Source organism: Ranitomeya imitator, chromosome 2, assembly GCF_032444005.1.
Source record: "Ranitomeya imitator isolate aRanImi1 chromosome 2, aRanImi1.pri, whole genome shotgun sequence".
Taxonomy (NCBI): Eukaryota; Metazoa; Chordata; class Amphibia; order Anura; family Dendrobatidae; genus Ranitomeya; species Ranitomeya imitator.
This window is the reverse complement of record NC_091283.1, coordinates 578801989-578823486: the sequence shown is the minus strand read 5'-3', so window position 1 is coordinate 578823486 and position 21498 is coordinate 578801989. Positions and strand designations below refer to the sequence as shown.

General features: G+C 45.5%; 1 protein-coding gene across 2 annotated transcripts in view; it reads right to left on the bottom strand.

Moving 5' to 3' along the window:
• ZNF335 (zinc finger protein 335) overlaps positions 1-16199 on the bottom strand; it is a 169244-nt gene extending 153045 nt beyond the window's left edge. For both annotated transcript variants that reach the window (XM_069752200.1, XM_069752201.1), the window contains exon 1: positions 16082-16199. The gene's annotated coding sequence lies outside the window, so the exon portion shown is untranslated. The remainder of the gene's footprint in view (positions 1-16081) is intronic.
• Positions 16200-21498: the final 5299 nt, after the last annotated feature.

Genomic DNA, 21498 nt, shown 5'->3' with positions numbered 1-21498 from the left:
GGCACTATGTGCCAGGAGCGGTCACGGACCGCCCCCAGCACATTAACCCCCCACCTGCTCCTGACGAAGCCACTCTTGTGGCGACACGCGTTGGGCTTTGGCCCCTTGGACCGCTGTAGGGATAGGTATCCTGGTCATGTTGTATTTGCAGCACCACTATTTTCGTATGTCAGACTGTGGCAGTACTTTGGTCCACGTTCGCTCTGCACAGCTGAGGGGGCACTCCCTTATTTACATCTATCTTCAGCCTTACATGCAAGTTTATACCTGGCTGTGAGGGGGCCCTATATACTTCTGTTAGTGCTCGGCTATATTTCTGGGATACTCTTTGAGCATTTGATAGCAATCTGGTTTGTTGAGGGTTGTCTTTATTTATGTACATATGTTTCCTCCATGACTTAGTTTAATACCTTGAGGGTCTCTTCATTTTTTTGTTATATTGACACCTCTCAAGGGCTGGAGGCTGATCACCTTCGGTTCATGATTATACACTTTGTTTACTTGGGGGACCCATTATGAACATTTGATATGTGATGTATTTTCTATATCCTGTTATTGTAATTATCATTTGTACAACCTCTGGCTTACATTTACTACTATAGCAATTATATGTATGTTCATAGAGATATTTTTCCCTTCAGTACTGCGAGCTGGGCCAGATACTTAGGTGACCTTTTAGACTTGTAATTACTCATTGTCTTGTTAGGCCAGTAAAATCACACGTGACCTTATTTTAAATTGGACACTGTACCTTTGGTAACTATACTAACAAGTATATTTGTATGATACCTATTATACTACATGTCCAAGGGGGGGTTCCTTATTTGGAACCTCTGATGTCTTATTTTTGTTTTTAAATGTTTTTAAAAGTGTGGTGTGTTTCTTTGTGTTCTTTTGGCTGACATAATAAAGAATTTAAATGTGATTACATACTACTTGTTTGGTGGTCCCCATTATATATAGTGTGACGTCTTTTTCTTGTTCTTGTTGTAGCTATTACAGGTCACACTTTGGGTTGACCCCTTTATTACCGTTATGGTATTTTTGCTTGATGGTGCCCTCCATCTCTTCTAGTACAGCACATTAACCCCCGGCACAACGCGATCAAAGATGATCGCGATGTGCCGGCGGTGCAGGGAAGCATCGCGCAGGGAGGGGGCTCCCTGCGGGCTTCCCTGAGACCCACGGAGCAACGCGATGTGATCGCGTTGCTCCGGGGGTCTCTTACCTCCTCCCTACAGCAAGTCCCGGATCCAAGATGGCCGCGGATCCGGGTCCTGCAGGGAGGGAGGTGGCTTACCAAGTGCCTGCTCAGAGCAGGCACTTGGTAACGCTGCAGCGCTGTTTGACAGATCGGTGATCTGTCAGAGTGCTGTGCAAACTGGCAGATCACCGATCTGTATTGTCCCCCCCTGGGACAAAGTTAAAAAAAAAATTTCCAAGTGTGTAAAAACAAAAAAAAACAAAAAAATCCTAAATAATGAAAAAAAAAAAAAAATATTATTCCCACAAATACATTTCTTTATTTAAATTAAAAAAAAAAAAAAAACAATAAAAGTACACATATTTAGTATCGTCGCGTCCGTAACAACCCGACCTATAAAGCTGTCCCACTAGTTAACCCCTTCAGTAAACACCGTAAGAAAAAAAAAAAAAAAAAAAACGAGGCAAAAAACAACGCTTTATTATCATACCGCCCAACAAAAAGTGGAATAACACGCGATCAAAAAGACAGATATAAATATCCATGGTACCGCTGAAAACGTCATCTTGTCCCGCAAAAAACGAGCCGCCATACAGCAACATCAGCAAAAAAATAAAAAAGTTATAGTCCTCAGAATAAAGCGATGCAAAAATAATTATTTTTTCTATAAAATAGTTTTTATCGTATAAAAGCGCCAAAACATAAAAAAAGATATAAATGAGGCATCGCTGTAATCGTACTGACCCGAAGAATAAAATTGCTTTATCAATTTTACCAAACATGGAACGGTATAAACGCCTCCCCCAAAAGAAATTCATGAATAGCTGGTTTTAGGTCATTCTGCCTCACAAAAATCGGAATAAAAAGCGATCAAAAAATGTCACGTGTCCGAAAATGTTACCAATAAAAACGTCAACTCGTCCCGCAAAAAACAAGACCTCACATGACTCTGTGGACTCAAATATGGAAAAATTATAGCTCTCAAAATGTGGTAACGCAAAAAATATTTTTTGCAATAAAAAGCGTCTTTCAGTGTGTGACGGCTGCCAATCATAAAAATCCGCTAAAAAACCCGCTATAAAAGTAAATCAAACCCCCCTTCATCACCCCCTTAGTTAGGGAAAAATTAAAAAATTTAAAAAATGTATTTATTTCCATTTTCCCATTAGGGTTAGGGCTAGGGTTAGGGTTAGAGTTAGGGCTAGGATTAGGGCTAGGGTTAGGGCTAGGGCTACAGTTAGGGTTGGGGCTAAAGTTAGGGTTAGGATTACATTTGCGGTTGGGATTAGGATTAGGGGTGTGTCTGGGTTAGAGGTGTGGTTAGGGTTACCATTGAGATTAGGGTTAGGGGTGTGTTTGGATTAGGGTTTCAGTTATAATTGGGGGGTTTTCACTGTTTAGGCACATCAGGGGCTCTCCAAACGCGACATGGCGACCGATCTTAATTCCATCCAATTCTGCATTGAAAAAGTAAAACAGTGCTCCTTCCCTTCCGAGCTCTCCCGTGTGCCCAAACAGGAGTTTACCCCAACATATGGGGTATCAGCGTACTCAGGACAAATTGGACAACAACTTTTGGGGTCCAATTTCTCCTGTTACCCTTGGGAAAATACAAAACTGGGGGCTAAAAAATAATTTTTGTAGGAAAAAAAGATTTTTTATTTTCACGGCTCTGCGTTATAAACTGTAGTGAAACACTTGGGGGCTCAAAGTTCTCACAACACATCTAGATAAGTTCGTGGGGGGGTCTAGTTTCCAATATGGGGTCACTTGTGGGGGGTTTCTACTGTTTAGGTATGTTAGGGGCTCTGCAAACGCAATGTGACGCCTGCAGACCATTCCATCTAAGTCTGCATTCCAAATGGCGCGCCTTCCCTTCCGAGCCCTCCCATGCGCCCAAACGCTGGTTCCCCCCCACATATGGGGTATCAACGCACTCAGGACAAATTGGACAACAACTTTTGGGGTCCAATTTCTCCTTTTACCCTTGAGAAAATACAAAACTGGGGGCTAAAAAATAATTTTGAGGGGAAATTTTTTATTTTTTTTTCACGGCTCTGCGTTATAAACTGTAGTGAAATACTTGGGGGCTCAAAGTTCTCACAACACATCTAAATAAGTTCCTTGGGGGGTCTAGTCTGCATTCCAAATGGCGCTCCTTCCCTTCCGAGCCCTCCCATGCGCCCAAACGCTGGTTCTCCCCCACATATAGGGTATCAGTGCACTCAGGACAAATTGTGCCACAACTTTTGTGGTCCAATTTCTTCTCTTACCATTGGGAAAATAAAAAATTGGGGGTGAAAAGAATTTTTGTGAAAAAAAATGTTTATTTTTACGGTTCTGCATTATAAACTTCTGTGAAGCACTTGGTGGGTCAAAGTGCCCACCACACCTCTAGATAAGTTCCTTAGGGGGTCTACTTTCCAAAATGGTGTCACTTGTGGGGGGTTTCAATGTTTAGGCACATCAGTGGCTCTCCAAAACGCAACCTGGCGTCCCATCTCAATTCCTGTCAATTTTGCATTGAAAGGTCAAACGGCGCTCCTTCCCTTCCGAGCTCTCCCATGCGCCCAAACAGTGGTTTACCCCCACACATGGGGTATCAGAGTACTAAGGACAAATTGTGCAACAACTTTTGTGGTCCGATTTCTTCTCTTACCATTGGGAAAATAAAATTCGGGGGCGAAAAGAATTTTTGTGAAAAAAAATGATTTTTTATTTTTACGGTTCTGCATTATAAACTTCTGTGAAGCACTTGGTGGGTCAAAGTGCTCACCACACCTCTAGATAAGTTCCTTAGGGGGGTCTACTTTCCAAAATGGTGTCACTTGTGGGGGGTTTCAATGTTTAGGCACATCATTGGCTCTCCAAACGCCAACATGGCGTCCCATCTCAATTCCAGTCAATTTTGCATTGAAAAGTCAAATGGCGCTCCTTCCCTTCCGAGCTCTGCCATGCGCCCAAGCTGTGGTTAACCCCCACATATGGGGTATCAGCGTACTCAAATTGTACAACAACGTTTGGGGTCCATTTTCTCCTGTAACCATTGGTAAAATAAAACAAATTGGAGCTGAAGTAAATTTTTTGTGAAAAAAAGTTAAATGTTAATTTTTATTTAAACATTCCAAAAATTCCTGTGAAGCACCTGAAAGGTTAATAAACTTCTTGAATGTGGTTTTGAGAACCTTGAGGGGTGCAGTTTTTAGAATGGTGTCACACTTGGGTATTTTCTATCATATAGACCCCTCAAAATGACTTCAAATGAGATGTGGTCCCTAAAATAAAATGGTGTTGTAAAAATGAGAAATTGCTGGTCAACTTTTAACCCTTATAACTCCCTAACAAAAAAAATTTTGGTTCCAAAATTGTGCTGATGTAAAGTAGACATGTGGGAAATGTTACTTATTAAGTATTTTGTGTGACATATTTCTGTGATTTAATTGCATAAAAATTCAAAGTTGGAAAATTGCAAAAATTTTCAAAATTTTCGCCAAATTTCCGTTTTTTTCACAAATAAACACAGGTAATATCAAAGAAATTTTACCACCATCATGAAGTACAATATGTCACGAGAAAACAATGTCAGAATCACCGGGATCCGTTGAAGCGTCCAGAGTTATAACCTCATATAAAGGGACAGTGGTCAGAATTGTAAAAATTGGCCAGGTCCATAACGTGCAAACCACCCTTGGGGGTAAAGGGGTTAACATGTGCCACCTGTCTGAACTTCAACTGCATCTGAATTGTTTTGTTTAAAATTCATTGTGGTAATGTCTATAACTAAAATTAGAAAAATGTTGTCTGTCTGTCCAAATATATATGGACCTAACTGTAATATACTTTGCTACTCACGTGTTTTTTCAAGGACGGTGTGTCTGTGCCAAATTCTCACAGAGACATGTGCCTTTTTTCCAATATCACAGATGAAAAGTACCAGTATATGGATCCATGAAAAACATACCACCTGTCTGCCATATGTAATTAATATTGTAATGGATAGGAGAAGCTGTGTCACATTTATTCATCTGTGAAAAACACAGACCACACACTGACGGTAGAAAAGGACACACAGGCGGACCACACACTGACGGTAGAAAAGGACACACAGGCGGACCACACACTGACGGTAGAAAAGGACACACAGGCGGACCACACACTGACGGTAGAAAAGGACACACAGGCGGACCACACACTGACGGTAGAAAAGGACACACAGGCGGACCACACACTGACGGTAGAAAAGGACACACAGGCGGACCACACACTGACGGTAGAAAAGGACACACAGGCGGACCACACACTGACGGTAGAAAAGGACACACAGGCGGACCACACACTGACGATAGAAAAGGACACACAGGCGGACCACACACTGACGGTAGAAAAGGACACAAAGACGTACCACACACTGATGGTAAAAACAGACACACGGACCACACACTGATGGTAAAAATGGACACACGGACCACACACTGATGGCAAAAACGCACACACGGATTAGATGCTACAGGTAAGAATACATGGTATAATAAGTCGTATCGTGACATGTATTAGCCATAATAACTAGTCAACAGACTTAATTCTGCTCCATATTAAGTGATACAAATATAAAAAATAATCAGCAGAATTAAGTTCGGCCCTCCACAACAGAGTCTCTCATGTGGCCCTTTCGGAAAATTAATTGCCCACCCATGACTTTGGGGATGTAAGGCTACTTTCACACTAGCATCGGCCCATCGCAGTGCGTCGGGCCAACGTACCGACGCATCCTGTGCCAACGCAGCACAACGGGGGCAGCGGATGCTTTATTACAACGCATCCGCTGCCTCATTGTGAGTTGCGGGGAGGAGGGGGCGGAGTTCCGGCCACGCATGCGCGGTTGGAAATGGCGGACACAACGCACCAAAAAACGTTACAAGCAACATTTTTGGTGCCGACGGTCCGGCAATGCGTCGCGAATACAAGCCTATGGAGAAAAAACGCATCCTGTAAACAACTTTGCAGGATGCGTTTTTTTTCTGCAAAACGACGCATTGCGACGTGTGTCGTACGACGCTAGTGTGAAAGTAGCCCAAGCCACATCAAACATAGCAAGTAGGTTTAGTTCAGAAAACAATCATCGGACTGCATGGCAGATATTCACAGCTAACACACAAAAAAAAAAATCATCAGCAAAGGCAATATGTCTGTTTTATCGAGTTTGATGTGACGATTCCAAAAATATGCTTAGTTTTGCTCAATCACAAAGTATGTGAGATAGAAGTATTTTTGTTATTACGTTATTTTGTGCATTTTCAATGTATGTGGTTTTTCCTATGTTATCCCCATTTCTCTGCTTGTCTTAGGCTATGTTCACACGTTCCTGATTTCCCTGTTTTTTCTGCACTAAAAACCGCAGCTCTTGGCAGAAAACGCAGGTGCGTTTTTTGGTGCGTTTTTTTATGCGGTTTTTAGGCCACATTCACACGTTCCTTTTTGTCCCGCGGGTTTTCCCGCAGCGGATATGATAAATCTGCAGGGCAAACCCGCTGCGGTTATCCCTGCAGATTTATCGCGGTTCGTCCTGCGGGTTCCGCTGCGGGATTTACCCCTACTATTGATGCTGCATATGCAGCAATATGCAGCATCAATAGTAGTGTTAAAAATAATAAAATCATGATATACTCACCCCCTGACGTCCCGATCTCCTGGGCGCTGCAGGCGGCGGTCCGGTTCCAAAGATGCTGTGCGACCAGGACCTTCGGTGACGTCACGGTCATGTGACCGCGACGTCACCGAAGGTCCTGGTCGCATAGCAAACCTGAGACCGGACGGCCGCGTGCAGCGCTGAGACTTCCGAGGGTGAGTATACATGATTTTTTATTTTAATTCTTTTTTTTTTTAATACAAATATGGTTCCCGGGGCCTGGAGGAGAGTCTCCTCTCCTCCACCCCGGGTATAACCCGCACATTATCCGCATTACTTCCCGCATGGTGGGCACAGTTCCATGCGGGAAGTAAGCGGATCAATGCATTTCTATGGGTGCAGAATCGCTGCGATTCTGCACAAAGAAGTGACATGGTCCTTCTTTTTTTCCGCAGCGATTCTGCGCGGTTTTTTTCGGGTTTTTCCGCATCATGTGCACTGCGGTTTCTGTTTTCCATAGGGTAACATTGTACTGTACCCTGCATGGAAAACAGCTGCGGACGCACAGCGGCAAAATCGCCGCGGTTCCGCAGTAAAAGCCGCATAGTGTGAACATGGCCTTAGTGCGGTTTTTTATGCAGTTTTCTCTGCAGAGTCTGTGTGTTTTCTAGGAAGTTTTTTAGGGTTAAAATGGCTGAAAATACCCTAACCCTACCCCTACCTGTAGTGGGGGGAAAAAAAAAATTCTTTATTTTATTATTGTTACTACCTATGGGGGTGATAAAGGGGGGGGTCATTTACTTTTTTTTTTATTTTGATCACTGTGAGGTTATCACAGTGATCAAAATATGCCTGGAACGAATCTGCCGGCCGGCAGATTCGGCGGGCGCACTGCGCATGCGCCCGCCATTTTGGAAGATGGCGGCGCCCAGGGAGAAGACGGACACCGGGAGGCCCGGTAAGTATAAGGGGGGGAGATGAGGGCACGGGGGGGCGTCGGAGCATGGGAGGGTGGCATCGGAGCATGGGGGGGTGGGATTGGGTCACGGGGGGACAGCCACACTCCGCCCACGCACTTCCTGCTGCAGCGGTTCTGCACCACAAACCGCAGAAAACCCGCAGATATTTTTTTCGTCTGCGGGTTTTACTGCGGGTTTGACCATCACAATGGAGGTCAATGGGTGCAGAACCGCTGCAGTTCCGCACAAAGAAGTGACATGGTCCTTCTTTTTTACCGCAGCTATTCAGCGCGGCTTTTTTAGTGAATTTCCGCAATGTGGGCACAGCGGTTCCTGTTTTCCATAGGGTAACATTGTACTGTACCCTGCATGGAAAACAGCTGCGGACCCGCAGCGGCAAAATCGCGGCGGTTCCGCAGTAAAAAACGCATTGTGTGAACATGGCCTTAGGGTACCGTCACACTGAAACGACGCTGCAGCGATACGACAACGATGTCGATCGCTGCAGCGTCGCTGTGTGGTCGCTGGAGAGCTGTCACACAGACAGCTCTCCAGCGACCAACGATCCCGAAGTCCCCTGGTAACCAGGGTAAACATCGGGTTACTAAGCGCAGGGCCGCGCTTAGTAACCCGATGTTTACCCTGGTTACCAGTGTAAATGTAAAAAAAACAAACACTACATACTTACCTTCCGTGTCTGTCCTCCGGCGCTGTGCTTTCCTCTGCACTGACAGCGCCGGTCAGCCGTAAAGCAGAGCAGTGACGTCACCGCTGCGCTTTACGGCTGACCGGCGCTCACAGCCAGTGCAGAGAAGCACAGCGCCGGAGGACAGACACGGAAGGTAAGTATGTAGTGTTTGTTTTTTTTACATTTACACTGGTAACCAGGGTAAACATCGGGTTACTAAGCGCGGCCCTGCGCTTAGTAACCCGATGTTTACCCTGGTTACCAGTGAAGACATCGCTGAATCGGCGTCACACACACCGATTCAGCGATGTCAGCGGGAGATCCAGCGACCAAAGAAAGTTTCAAACGATCTGCTACGACGTACGATTCTCAGCGGGGTCCCTGATCGCAGTAGCGTGTCAGACACAGCGAGATCGTAAGGATATCGCTGGAACGTCACGGATTGTGCCGTCTTAGCGATCAAAGTGCCACTGTGTACCCTTACTTAATTGTGAATTTTCTTACAGGGACAACATCAGTAAAGGTTTTAGTGAGTTTTCTGTGAGGGAATATTGACAGTACAGTCAACCAATGACTTTTTCCATTGTGCTCCCTCCTTCGGCCGGGCCTGCTGCCCGGACCCTGCCGGAGATCATACAGACGAGGGGGAAGGCTGCAAGCAGTGGCTCCCCTGATGCCACAGCTCCTGGTGCTCCCACAGCAGCCACCCAGGCAGGTGCACAGCCCAGGATCCATTCTGATGCAGGTATACCTGGGGATTCCAATAGGAACAGGAAACCAACTGAGGAGGACAGGGGGACCGCCCTTTTGTCTCTGTAGGTTTCCTGTTCCTATGGGCAGGTCCCTCTCTCAAAGTGGGTGCTGTCGTGGCGAAGGGTAAAAACTTCTTAGTTAAACTAAAATCTCCAGAATATGTTGAAAGTGTTGAGGAACTGCTAAATGCATACCAGTGTCTTGGACGTCGCACGTCTCTGAAAATGCACTTTTTGCATGCACATTTAGATTTCTTCCCTCAAAATCTTGGGGATGTAAGCGATAAACAAGGCTAGAGGTTTCACCAGGACATTAAAGTAATGGAACACCGCTACCAGGGTTTTTGGAATGACTCAATGATGGCAGATTACTGTTGGTTGTTATATAGGGACAACCCTGGAAAAAATCGTATCAACGACAGTCTAATGTCAAGCACTTTTAATTTCAGCTCATATTTTGGTTTCTATTTTGCATGTGAAATTATTTTGGTTCAATAAAAACTGTTTTGTAAGGGGAAGCATTTTTATGTAGATTACGGTTTTCTTAATGTCGCCAGTATACCGTATATATATGCGAGTATAAGCCAGTCCGAGTATAAGCCAAGGTACCGTATATACTTGAGTATAAGCCGACCCGAGTATAAGCCGACCCCCCTAATTTTGCCACAAAAAACTGGGAAAATGCAGCAGCTACCGGTAAATGCCAAAAATAAAAATAGATACCAATAATAGTAAAATTAATTGAGACATAAGTAGGTTAAGTGTTTTTGAATATCCATATTGGATCAGGAGCCCCATATAATGCTCCATACAGTTCATGATGGGCCCCATAAAGCTACGTTCACACTAGCGTTGCGCCGCCCTGCGTCGTTTTTTGACCAAAATCGGACGCACAGAAAATGCAACTTGTTGCATTTTCTTGCGTCCGACGCTAGCGTCGGAAACGACGCAAGTGTCGAAAAACGCCACCCTAAAAACGCACGCGTCCCCTATGTTAAACATAGGGGCGCGTCGCCGCTGCGTCGCCGGCGCAACAGCGACGCACATTGGCGAAACGCCAATGTGAACGTAGCCTAAGATGCTCCATATAAAAATATGCCCCATACAATGCTGCATAAAGGTTGATGGCCCCATGAGATGCTCCACACATTAGGGGCCCCATGAGATGCTCCACAAATTAGGGGCCCCATGAGATGCTCCACACATTAGGGGCCCCATGAGATGCTCCACACATTAGGGGCCCCATGAGATGCTCCACACATTAGGGGCCCCATGAGATGCTCCACACATTATGGCCCCATGAGATGCTCCACACATTATGGCCCCATGAGATGCTCCACACATTAGGGGCCCCATGAGATGCTCCATACATTATGGCCCCATGAGATGCTCCACACATTATGGCCCCATACATTGTGGCCCCATGAGATGCTCCACACATTAGGGGCCCCATGAGATGCTCCACACATTATGCCCCATACATTGTGGCCCCATAAGATGCTCCACACATTAGGGGCCACATGAGATGCTCCACACATTATGCCCCATAAGATGCTCCTCATATATGCCCCATAAGATGCTCCTCATATATGCCCCATAAGATGCTCCTCATTATATGCCCCATAAGATGCTCCATACACTTGCCCCATTTGCTGTTGCTGCAATTAAAATAAAAAAAAAAAATCACATACTTACACCTCTCTTTGCTCAGGTCCCCGGCACTTGCGAGATTCACCTTCCACATTCCATCGCTGCGCGCCACTCTGTCTTCCATTCCCGGCACTGACTGTTCAGGCAGAGGGCGGCACGCACACTAATCGCGTCATCGCGCCCTCTGACCTGAACAGCCACAGCCAGAGGATGGAAGACAGAGCAGCGCGCAGCGATGGAACGTGGAAGGTGACTATCGCGCAATGCTCTCCTCCCCCGATATACTTACCTGCTCCCCGCGCGGTCCCTGGCAGCGTCTCACTGTCAGATGGTCTCCGGGAGCTGGCGGCATCTTCCTGTGTTCAGCGGTCACGTACCGCTCGTTAGAGTAATGAATATGCGTGCATATTCATTACTTTAATGAGCGGTACCACGTGACCGCTGAACACAGGAAGCGCTGCCCGGAGACCATGGGACATGCAGGGACAGCGCCAGGAGCAGGTAAGTATATCACAGCCGCCACTCCCCCTCACCCGCCGACCCCACACCGACACTGACTCGAGTATAAGCCGTGAGGGTCACTTTCAACCCAAAAAAGTGGGCTGAAAATCTCGGCTTATACTCGAGTATATACGGTACCTAATTTTACCTCAAAAACCGGGAAAACTTATTGACTCCAGTATACGTCGAGGGGGGAGATGCAGCAGCTACTGCATCCACGAGTCTCCCCTCTTTCTGTCGGTCTGCGAGTCTCCCACGGGGGTGTTTCTTACCCACTTCTTCACGGCAGCGGCGGGGCAGCACCATCCTATCATGTATGGAGTCCCGGAAGTAGCGGCATGCCGGTAACGTACGGAGCAGCAGAAGCAGTCGTGGAGGCAAGCGGTAGCCGTACGGCAGGTGTAGGTTGCAGGCGGCCTGTATTTTCGCTGCGCACACTTCACTTCCGGTCCAGATCATTATGGCTTATGAATATTCGGGAAACACCCCCGGGGAAGAGAGATGGATCGGGGGAGAGGGGAGACAGACCTGTGGGGGTGACTCGAGTATAAACCGAGAGGGACACTTTCAGCCTAAAAAAAAATGGGCTGAAAATATCGGCTTAGGCCAGTCTCACAAGTCCAGATAATTCCGGTACCAGAAAAATCGGTACCGGAATTATCCGTGTCCGTGCGTTTATGTGGCACATCAGTGTGGCACACGTGCGGCATCCGTGTGCCGACTGAGGACCACACGCACCGTGCAGGAGACAGTGCTACAGTAAAGCGCTGTCCCCTGCATCTGGTGCTGAAGCCGCTATTCATTTCTTCTCTCCAGCATCGTTCGCTGGAGAGAAGATATGAAAAAAAATTTTTGGGGTGTTTAAAAAAAAGATCCCTGTCCCCAACCCCCTCCTGTGCGCCCCTCCCCCCCATTACAGTGATGAATATGCGGCTCCACCTCCCATAGGGGTGGAGCCGCATATTCATCACTGTAATGGGCGGCACCACGTGACCGCTCATACAGGAGAAGCTGCGGCGAGGACAGGAAGCAGCGCCAGCGAGGGAGCCGGGTAAGTATTTTATTAACAACAGGGGGGGGGGGCGTTGGGGGGGGGGGGCGCACAGGGATCTTTTTTTTAAAACACCCAAAAAAAAAAAAAAAAAGATTTTTCATATCTTCTCTCCAGCGAACGATGCTGGAGAGAAGAAATGAGTAGCGGCTTCAGCACCACGCTGGGGGGACAGCACTTACTGTAGCGCTGTCTCCGGCACGGCACACGGACAACATCTGTGTGCGGTACGTGTTTTACACGGACCCATTGACTTTAATGGGTCCGTGTAATACGTGCGCTCCCACGAACAATGACATGTCTCAGTGTTTTCCAAACAGACACACGGTCCGTGAAAACACGCTGACATGTGCAGAGACACATTGATTTTAATGTGTCTACATGAGTCAGTGTCTCCGGTACGTGAGGAAACTGTCACCTCACGTACCGGAGCCACTGACGTGTGAGACCGGCCTTATACTGTATTTCTTATATCTTATAATAATGATGCTCCTCTTGGAAACTATACGTGCTACAGAAAAACTATATACATTTTTGAAATCAGGACAAAAAGATGATTCTGAAAAGTACTAAGTCACCTGCGATGATTACAAAAAAATATTTTTTGTAGACCTGTGTTATTATTTTTTTTTAGGAATTTTGCACAAACAGTGGTAGTACAAAACAAAACAGAAAGAACAAGAAACTTGCATCTGAAGAAATGATCAAACTATTATTACATGAACAGCAGGTATGCTGACGGAATCCCCGACAGAGCCTTTCACTATTGAGGCCAATGGAGTCACTTTAGCGCAGGTCTGAAAAAAAAAAAAGAACACTACAGGAAAGAGACCAGACATGGCTTCATTTTCTGCTCCTCCTGATTCCCAAGTCAAATTTAGAGTATATTTTCCACCAGAAATGCATCTACAATTGACATGGGAGCTATCCTAAGGGTATGTTCACACAATTTCTGTGCCAGGCTGAAAAATTCACAGCAAGAACCTACAGTAAATTGTTTTGGCGTGTCTTTTGGGCAAACAGCATTTTTTCATCTGCAGTCCATTCAGAAATCACAATTGAAGCAGAACGGTCTCTCAAATTGACGTGTTGCTGTCCTTTCCACGTGCAAATCAGCACCATGTGCACTGTAGGTATAGGAGTTTGTTTATACGGATTTTTTCTTGCAGACTAGGCTCCAAAACCCACATGAAAAACCACTTCAAATACTCTTTGCGATACTCCTTTTCAAAGGAAAAACACACCAAAGTTTTTCCATTAAAATGAGAGCATTTTTTGTGTGACTTTTGGCTTAAAATCTCCTAAAAATCCATGCCAAAACACTGTGAACCTAACCTAAGGCTGCATTCCCGTGTTTGCAGTCAGTATGCAAGTTAAAGGGCTAGTCCCAAATATTAAGTGATTAAAGCTATTCATTTCATAACTCAATAATACACATAAAAATGAGCACCTTTGTAATATATCTTATCAGAGAGATCTGCTTCTGTATCTGCCAGGCTTGATCAGTCATGTCTCTAAATTCGCAATCCTGAGATAAAATCTGTGTTCAGTGAAAAGAGACTGTCCCATTACTGAGATAGGAGGTGGCAGCTGGTGCTCATAAAGTTCTATGGGGAGGATATAGAGGAAGCTATAGATATTCTGCTGCAAGTTCCATTGAACTTTATGAGCACCAACTGCCATCTCCTATCTCAGTAATGGGAAACGCTTTCTTTACTGAATACAGATTTTAGCCATGAATTGAGAATAACTACTGACTCCTGCTGGAGAGAGAAAAGCAGATTTCTCTGATAAGATATATTTCAATTTCAGATTTCCACAGGTACTATTGATTTAAAAACAAAAATTAAAATGACGGTAAAGCTGGGATCACACAAACGAGAAATACGGCCGAGTCTCGCATGTTAATACCCGGCATTGCCGCCGTCACTCAGGAGCGGAGCAATACATGGAGCCGCACGCTTCACTCCTGAGTGACGGGTATTAACATGAGAGACTCGGGCGTATTTCTCGCATGTATGATCCCGGCCTTATACTCTAAGTTATCTACGGAGCCCACTTCTCTGCTCCAGGGACCCAATCTCAAGGAATGACAGGAGTTGGACTCTCAGCAATTGGTAACGTTAAGGGCTTGATCAGACAAGGATATGATTGGTGGGTATGTGCCATGGACCACAAAGGAGCCATTTTAGCCTGTGCAAATAGCCGATTTTCCAAGCACACCTATGATCTGCATAAGAAAATAAATAAAAACAAAGCTGCGCATAAGCAGAATCCTGCATGAAAAGTAAACGTAGCTCCTGCACCTGTCCGCAGATTGTGGACACAGCTGTCCCTTTTGTCCATAAAGCCGTCTGAACCCTGCCGTAGCCTCTCCACCTGAATATGCGCTAAAACCACGTTCACATGTTCAGTATTTGGTGAGTTTTTTTAACTCGGTATATGTAAACCAAAACCAGGAGTGGGGCCGGGTGCACAGGATCCAGAAGTGGCAGCTCTGTGGAGGCAGTGCATGTTCGCTGTGTCTATTTAACGCAGGTAACTTGGCATGTGATCACTGAATCACAGCGTCCAATACACTGGATTAATGAAGTTTCTCTTGTGGAGATATTAACATGCTGCGGTCTGAAAAGACGCGTCACATGTCCGTATCCGCAGGTGACTATGGACGCATAGTGGAGATGGGATTCTTGAAATCCCATCCACTATGCTGTAACATCTGGCTGCTGCGGGTCGGACACTGCACAGCGTCCAACCCGCAGCATATACTGATCGTCTGCACATACTCTGGAGCAATCAGAGGAAAAGTGTAATAGAAACACGTCACCACTTCTGTATTTATCACCCACTCCTGGTCTTGGCTGACACATACTGAGGTAAAATACTGACCAAATACTGAATGGTCGGAGGGTTCGGCCTCACATCGTAGCAGGCCTTGCGGGTGACGCGGCGACCACCTATGTCAGGCCGTCCCATCAATAGGCGATTGCAGAGCATAGTCACACCGTCAAGTTACAGGACCATGCGCCCCATAAGTCAGGTTACCCTCCGTGCACTGGATAAAGGATACCTTGCTCATAGCAGGGGGGGCGACTGCTGGGCCAGATTTGGAGACCCCCTTCTGAATGGAGCAAAGGGACACACGTGCTATTGGGGTCTATAGGACTGCGGTGGGCTCTGATAGGCCCTGCATGGGGCAGACCCCCGCTCTATCCAGGAGCCCCAGTATGGAGGGATTACTGCCAAGACCCCAGTGATCAGCAGGGTGGCCCCAATGCTATGGAGAGAGGAGAACCTGACATTCTGGAGAAATAAACCTTTAAACGTGGAGGATTTCTGTGTAAGGCCATGTTCACACATGAAGACACAGCCCGCTCGCTCCCGGGGCAGACGTTGTGGGACTGCAACTCCCAGCACGTCCTGGGCACAGTGCCGCCCCCTACAGGCTGTACGTGCACACAGCCTGCCCCTGGTGCCCCAGCACTGTTCTCCCACCATCTATCTCTGGGCAGCAGGCCCTCACTCCCCCCGGGGTCCTCTCCTCCGGGCTGCCCCTCCACTGCCTGCCTCTAGCCGCCATTTTGTTGCCGTAATCCGAATGAAGCGAACACAAGAGTCACACGGACCCGGACACAACATGCACTCCATACCGTTCTGCTGGGGGTCTCCTCGCCGCTTTTTTACCGCCAATATCGCCTCCGGTAGCTTCACGCTATACACGGGACTTGTTGCGATGTTTACTCTGGCACCTACGAAGACACCAACGGATCACTCCGCCAGGATCTATCTTATGTCATAAGCATCAATCTTTTCTACTTAACGCAACTAATGTGCGTTCATTTATGTGTTTCTGACATTTCTCATTTTTTTTAAATGATGTTACAAACGCTGCAAAGTAGAATATAACTAGGACTATGTTTAGTCAGATAGCGGAGTGATACAGCAGGGCCTCCCAGCAAGGTTTTTTTAACCTCATGACGTCATCGGTATGCCAGGCTCTGGCGGCCATGATTGATGTGGGCAAGAGTAGCTGCATGGAAGCTTAGATAGCACTGTAGAACTACAGAGGGGGATAGGACTGATAGAAGAGCTGCAAACAGGAAAGCAAAGCGTTAATTACATGAATTATCCATTCCTGTATTTTGTCACAATCAGGTTATTTTTAATCAAGTGACAACTCTGTTCACGGCCAATAAACATGTCCTATAATTACTCAAGTTTTGAAGATAGTCCCTACCTGTGGGATAAGGAGAAAGCTTTCAATCGCTTGGGGTCTGACCTCTAACCCTCCCACATAGCCAGAGAACCATAGCCCTGAAACGCCCCAATTCTTAGCACTGGTCTGACCCACAGTGAGCGGATAGTTACCTCACATCCAATATGGCAGGGGATAACTTTTAAACCTGAAAATACCCCTGTAAAAATAAGTTCTGTAACTTGTTGATGGCTAGTAATGACTGGGCCAAGTCCAAGGTCCATCTGCTTGTATTCATCGGCCATAATATAATGGAGCACTCCTACGCACTGAATGTGTCCCATACTCAATGGACAAATGGTCAGCCGAAAGTCTAATAGGGGCCCCCGGACAGATGTGTATGGGAGAGATGGACGCCCACTGAACCAGCGTTCTACCCACAGCAATCTAAGGTGCATGGGGGACTTGAGATTACATCAGGGGTGTCAAACTGCATTCCTCAAGGGCTGCAAACAGGTCATGTTTTCTGGATTTCCTTGTACTGCACAGGTGATAATTTAATCACCTACACACATAATGATTATAGCACCTTGTGCAAAGCTAAGGAGATCTTGAAAACACGCATGGTTTGCGGCCCTCAAGGAATGCAGTTTGACACCCCTGGATTACATGGCAGATACTTACTGAATTGGTCTAAACTCTTTGTTAGGCAATCCTTGCTGTCTAACAGCAAGGATGCTGTTGCTGTGACACGCGCCGGCGTCACTGTCTCCACCTGCTGTCGAATTGAACATGAAGAGGAAGTCAAAGATCAGCTGCTGCCCGGACTTCCTCTTCATGTTCAATTTGACAAAAAGTGGGGACAGGGACGTCAGCGTTGACTGGGCTCCGGGCTCACGTCATCACAACCGCACGAGAGCCCCAGGACCATGAGTGCCTACACTGCTGGAACGGCGCCGGCACAGGAGGGGAGTATAGGCTTTTTTATTTTATCGGGGCCAAACATATAGCTCAAGAAGGGGTTGTCCTAGTAGTGGACAACTCTAATAACAGACGTCATTGTGCCAACGCAGCCATATTTATGTTAGTCCACATTGGCTGTTCCAGCAGCTGAAAGATCGTATATGGATGAAAGATCTCCATTGTAAAACTATCAGAAAAAAAATTCAAACATCGCTGACCTTCCAGTGATAGGGTATACTATGTCATAAAAAAAAAAGTTTGTTCATTCATTTCCATCAGCTAAAATCTGATGTTTCTTTGCAGTTTAAGGTTATTCATGGACGAAACGATCAATGATGGTCTTTACCGTTCAGCTATAACGATTTCAGTCTTGAGGTTCATGTGATGAATGATCAGTTAGATTGACGTCCTACATCCTGGAAGGAAGACATCTCAGTAATAATCACCCAATAGAATATTCTGAACCAAGCAACTCCTCTAATTATTTAGAATAAAGAAACATATTTTCTTTCTTTTAGCAGCTTTGAGCCATTTTGGTTGCCTTTGTAGTTATGTTCTATAAAAAAAAAACACTGATTACCGCCACTTCTCTTCCAATGCTGCCCGTTAGCAGGTGATTATACATTGCAGATTATGGGAGAAAAAAAACAGCTAATAATAAAAATGGCCAGTGAGATTATCATGAGTATTTAATTTATCACATTTTATCTCACCTAAAAGTTCTCTGCCTGAAAGCATGCCCATCGATGTGCCAGCTTGTGATAGCTAGCCATACTAGTGGACCATGGTCATCTCCAATGTGGAGATATTTTTGTGGAAGACAACGAGGAAGCTTGGTAGGTACGTTTTTATGGAAACTTCTTTAAGGCGACCTTCAAATGAGGAAGTTGATTGATACTATGCCTCTGTGGAAATAGGACATTGGTTATTGAATGACTTTTTCTTTACTGTTTTTGATATGACCTATAAAGCAAAATTGGACTGCGGCTAGTTAGTACAAGCTTCCAAGTGGTTCTCATGAGTGGAAACATGAAAATCCACATGGTGAATGTCTTTACCTAGTAAACAATATACTTGTCAACCCAGATGAATGAACCTCTTAAAGGAGTTGTTTGGTCTTAAACTACAAGTATGTAGTCACTCTGTTACTGCAGTCCTGTAAATCCTGACATAGTGTTCTCTGCGCACTGTGAGTATTCTCAGGTTTGGACAAACAATTCTTTTCGAAATTGGTTTAATTTGTTCTTCTGGTCCATCTCACTCTGAACTAGATGGGAAAATATCATCAGACAATGTCAAAGAAACTGCGGATAAATAAGTCTCCTGGTTTATAGATATGACTTCACCTACTAATACTTACTGGAAGGCACCAGTTACTCAATATTACTCTCAGATATTCTCAGAGGAAACACCTATAAGAATCTACATTGCAAAAGTGTTTAGAGGACTTTATTTGGGTAGACAAACAGATCACTATGTGCTTTCTTCTAGACCTGTGCTCCCCAACTCCGGTCCTCAAGAGCCACCAACAGGTCATGTTTTCAGGATTTCCTTAGTATTGCACAGGTGATGGAATTCTTGTCTTTCCAGGTAATGCAATGATCACCTGGGCAATACTAAGGAAATCCTGAAAACATGACCTGTTGGTGGCTTTTGAGGATCGGAGTTGGGGAACACTGCTCTTGCCCTTCAACATTGTTCGAGCCCCTTCAGTTGCGGTGCTCCCTCTGTGACATCTCACTTTTACTTTCACAGACATGTTATGAATATAAAAAAAACTTGCTCCACTATATATCAGCTATCATGGATGCAATATTATAATCATATGTCAGCATGTAATTCTAGCTTAAATAAGATCTTTCTTCAAGATAGATCTCTTTATAAAAGGGCATCTATCCGATCCCCTAATTGAGAGAAGTCAGCAGATGCCACTGCAAGAAAGAGCATGGTAAATGTTAATTGGAGTGGCATTCATATGTTAATATGTTAATTTTTGTAGGCATACAGGAAAGGCTGTCAATCATTGAGGGTCACTGCTTGGGCTAAAATTCAGATATACTGAGTATTTTCTGAGAAAACTATATTTCAGGTACTGTTCAGCGTAATGTGACTAGCTGTGATTGCTCTGATGCACTATGTTAGAATAAAGCCTCCTTAATTATTATTATTATTATTACTAGCTGAAGAGCCCGGCGTTGCCCAGGCATAGTAACTAACTGTGGTTAGTTATATCAAATTATGATGATTATCCTCCATCCCATAGTCCTGTGCCCATATACCCATCATACATATCCTCCATCCCATAGTCCCATGCCCATCATACACATCCTCCATCCCATAGTTCTGTGCCCATTTTTCCATCATACATATCCTCCATCCCATAGTCCCGTGTCCATATACCCATCACACATCCTCCATCCCATAGTCCCGTGTCCATATATCCATCACACATCCTCCAGCTCATAGTCCTGTGCCCATATTCACATCATACAAATCCTCCATCCCATAGTCCCGTGCCCATATTCCCATTATGCATATCCTCCATCCCATAGTCCTGTGTCCATATACCCATCACACATCCTCCATCCCATAGTCCCGTGACCATATACCCATCACACATTCTCCATCCCATAGTCCCGTGTCCATATATCCATCACACATCCTCCATCCCATAGTCCCGTGTCCATATATCCATCACACATCCTCCAGCTCATAGTCCTGTGCCCATATTCACATCATACAAATCCTCCATCCCATAGTCCCGTGCCCATATTCCCATGATGCATATCCTCCATCCCATAGTTCCGTGCCCATATACCCATTATGACATCATCTTTGCCATGGCAACTATTCTGACATCATTGTCTTCATGGCAACCTATTATGACATCATTGTCTCCATGGCAGCCATTATGACATAACCGTCACCATTGCAACCTATTATGACATCATCTTCGCCATGGAAACCATTATGACATCTTCTTCGCCATGGCAACCTTTATGACATCATCGTCACCATGGCAGCCATTATGATATCATCGCTACACACATACACTCATTTTTATATATATAGAAGATTTATTGTTATAGCGCCATTTATTCCATGGCACTTTACATGTGAGGAGGGTTATACATAATAAAAAACAAGTACAATAATCTTAATCAATACAAGTCACGACTGGTACATGAGGAGAGAGGACCCTGCCCGCGAAGGCTCACAATCTGCAAGGGATGGGTGAGGATACAGTAGGCGAGGGTACAGCTGGTCGTGCAGCAGTTTGGTCGATCGGTGGTTACTGCAGGTTGCAGGCCTGTCGGAAGAGATAGGTCTTCAGGTTCTTTTTGAAGGTTTCCATGGTAGGCGAGAGTGTGATGAGTTGGGGTAGAGAGTTCCAGAGTAGGGGGGAAGCACGGGAGAAGTCTTGTATGCGATTGTGGGAAGAGGAGATCTTGTGAGGATCGAAGGTTGCGTGCAGGTAAGTAACGGGAGACGAGGTCACAGATGTTATGGAGGACGCAGGTTGTGGATGGCATGGTTAGGGTTTTGAACTTGAGTCTTTGGGTAATGGGTAGGCAGTGCAGGGATTGACAGAGGGGAGAGGCTGGGGAATACTGGGGGCAGCAGAGTTTAGAATGGATTGGATGGATGCGAGAGTGTTAATGTGTTACTCCTTAATGGAATATTCCAGGTTAAAATATTTCTTGCCTTACCATCAAATAGGGGATAACTTTTAATTTGTTAGGAGTCTGGCCACTGAAACCCTCAATGATTGCAACATTGGAGGACTCGGGTCCTTCATGTTGTCCTAAAAGAATAGAATATGAGTTGGCCAAACCTGCTGATTTCAGTGTAAGGCCGGAGTCACACTTGCGGGTGCATACCCGGCACTACCGCCGACACTTGGGACCG